The sequence below is a fragment of the Dama dama genome, chromosome 22 (assembly GCF_033118175.1).
Source record: "Dama dama isolate Ldn47 chromosome 22, ASM3311817v1, whole genome shotgun sequence".
Classification (NCBI taxonomy): Eukaryota; Metazoa; Chordata; class Mammalia; order Artiodactyla; family Cervidae; genus Dama; species Dama dama.
In genome coordinates, this window is record NC_083702.1 from 53374893 (window position 1) to 53377901 (window position 3009).

Here is a 3009-nt window from a genome sequence, read left to right on the forward strand (position 1 = left end):
CGAACCAGGCTCCCTCTATGATCTACACGTCCTGGGTTCTGCGGAGGCAGACGCCCAGCTCTCCGAGATCCTGGAGCACCACTTCCTGGAGGAGGAGCTCGTCAAGAAGCTCGTCAAGATGGGCGTCCACTTGACCAACCTGTGCAGGCTGGCCGCCCCCAGGCCGGGCTGGGCGAGTGTCTCTTCCAAAGGCTCTCCTGCCAGCGAAACTAGGCGTCTCGGGAATCTGGTGGCCTTGGCGGGACCCCTCTGCCTTCCTCAGTCCCGAGATCTCTGCCAGAGCCAGCCAGGAGGCAACTTTTTAACCACTCTCAAACCTTCACCCAAGCCGTGGCACCAAATGGAAACAAGAAAGGATCCTTTTCCAGAGGTTGGAAAAAAAAAAAAAGCTTGACTGTTAAGAAAAAACCGAAAGTATCTGAATAGCATGAATGATTTGTAGTCTAATTCTCTCAATTGTCTAAAGAAATGATTCCTAACTTGCGTGCATCTGATAAACTATGTTTGCTCTGCCAAGAAGAATAAACACACCTATTCAGAAAATGTTGAATAGAATTTTAGGGTTTCAGGACTTCTATGGAGTCATGATAAAATTGCTTTCCTTGAAGGAAAAAGAAAAAGTTGATGTGATGCCATCAGCCTGTATTGAAGAAAGAACCCTACGAAATTAATTTTTGGTCTCCAATTAGGTTGCTACTGAGAACACTGATTATTAATTACATCATTCACTGACCTCTTTATAAAGCCTCTCGAGAAATTTTTCTCTGTCTTAATATTAGGAATAACACTGCTTTGCATGAGTAATTGGTTTGTTTTTGTTTTTTGGATACTGCAAATGATGTAATTAAGTTTCTTTTTCTGACTGCCTGCTGAAAAGCTTAGAGCCAAATCTGTGGTAGGTTAATCCAGAGTAAAGGAGTAGGATTGTATAAGCATTTTGCATATGCTTCATTCCTGCTTCTTCTGTTACTAATTCCTTCGTGTATTTTACGGAGTCTTTTAAGCCACCTTAATCCCTTTCTGGAACAATGTTGTGTGTGTATAAACAGGTAAATAAACTTTTTAAATGCATATTTTAAAAGAAATAAGGCCCATATCAGAAATCAGTTGGATATTAGATGCTGGGAAATACTGAAGGCAGGAGGAGAAGGAGACGACAGAGGACGAGATGGTTGGATGGCAATCACTGGCTCAATGGACATGAGTTTGAGCAAGCTCTGGAAGATGGTGAAAGACTGGGAAGCTTGGCAAGCCGCAGTCCATGGGGTAGCAAAGAGTCAGACACGACTGAGCAACTGAACAATTAGAGCAAAATAGAGACACATAAGTTATTTATAAAAAAAATTCAATAAAAGTGAAAACTGCACAGAGGAAAAAAAATTAACTTTATTGAATTATATTAAGACGTCCTAAATAAATGGAAAATATGCTACATTCAAGAATAGAAAGATTCAGTTCTCTCTAAATTGATCTATAGATTTATTGCCATTCCAATGAAAATCCAATTAGTTGTTTGGCTTTGTTTTTTCCCAGAACTTGGAAAACTGATTATAAAATTTGCTTGAAAAGCAAAGTTCAAGAATACACAGGATGCTCCTGAAGAAAAAAATAAGGTGTGACTTGCCCTATTAGATGCCAAACCTTTAATAAAGCTGGAATGATGGCACAGAGATAGGCAAACTGATCCAGTGGAACTGGCTAGAGAAGCAGACTCAGGGACATATGGAGACTTGACAGATGATGTAGCCGTTAAAGGGAAAGGATGCACTATTCAGTAAATTGGTTTCCACAGTGAGGAGTGAGGCAAAGTAATTGGATCCTACCTGTCAGGCACAAAAATTCTATATGAATAAAGGCTTAAAAATGAAAAATAAAACCTTCAAACTTTTGTTTTTTTATGGCTTCAGGATAGAAGATACAGAAAGCAGTCACAAATATTTATTAACACTCACCCAATATATAAAAAGTTACAAATCAATAAGAAATACATAACCCAATTGAAAAATGAGCAGGAAACTCAAATAGATATTTTAAGATAAAGGAAATGCAAATGGCCGATAAGCATAACAAGAGCTTAATCTTATGCGTGATTGGAGAAATAAAAAAGAAGACCCTAAAGAAATATCATTTTACACCTCTGAGAATGGCAAAATTGAGAAATCTGACTATACCAACTGATGATGAGTACACTGAACAATGGAAACTCATTCTGTTGGTGGGAGTATAAATTGGAAACCAATTTGGCCTTATTACATCTAGCCTATTACCAAACAACTTCACACCCAGGTCCTCTGTAAAAACTTTGGCATATACGCAGATTAGAATATTCATAGTAGCATTGTTTATATAGGCTGTAGTCTGAAAACAACCCATAAGTCCACAGACAAGAAAACAAACTAATAAATTGTGGAATAGAGGCACAATGGGGTATTATGCAGCAGTGAAAATGAAAGAACTTTGGTTAGGTATAATCATCTAGATTCTCTTAGTGACAATGTTAAGTAAAAAAACGGGTGACAGAAAACTACATAGAATATGGTACAATTTTTTGTACTATGCCAACACAAAACCTAGAAGCGTTGTTTATGGGCACATATATGTGGTAAGAAAACTTAGAAAATGGGAGGGTCCAATGATTCACACAGAATTTAAGGTAAGTTTTTAAAAAACCTCTGAGTAGAAAATGAGGGTGTGAGTGGGATGGAAAGGACTTCCTGAGAAGATTCAATGGGTTTTGGTAAAATTCTACTTCGCAAATTAAGATGTGTGTTCTTCACATTTCGTAACTTACATGGTTCTTTTGCCATTTTATTAAAATATTCTGAAAAATTTTAAATTACAAAAAGCAACTGGAAAGCGCCACGCCTCATTTGTACTAGGCACAAATTGCCGCCCAAAACGCACTCAGCGTCAGCAGCCTCACATAGTTCGTCGTCTGAAGGGGCGGAGCCCTGAGACCACTGTAAGCATGCGCCTTCCAGCCAGCCAATCAGCAACGCTCCTGGGAGG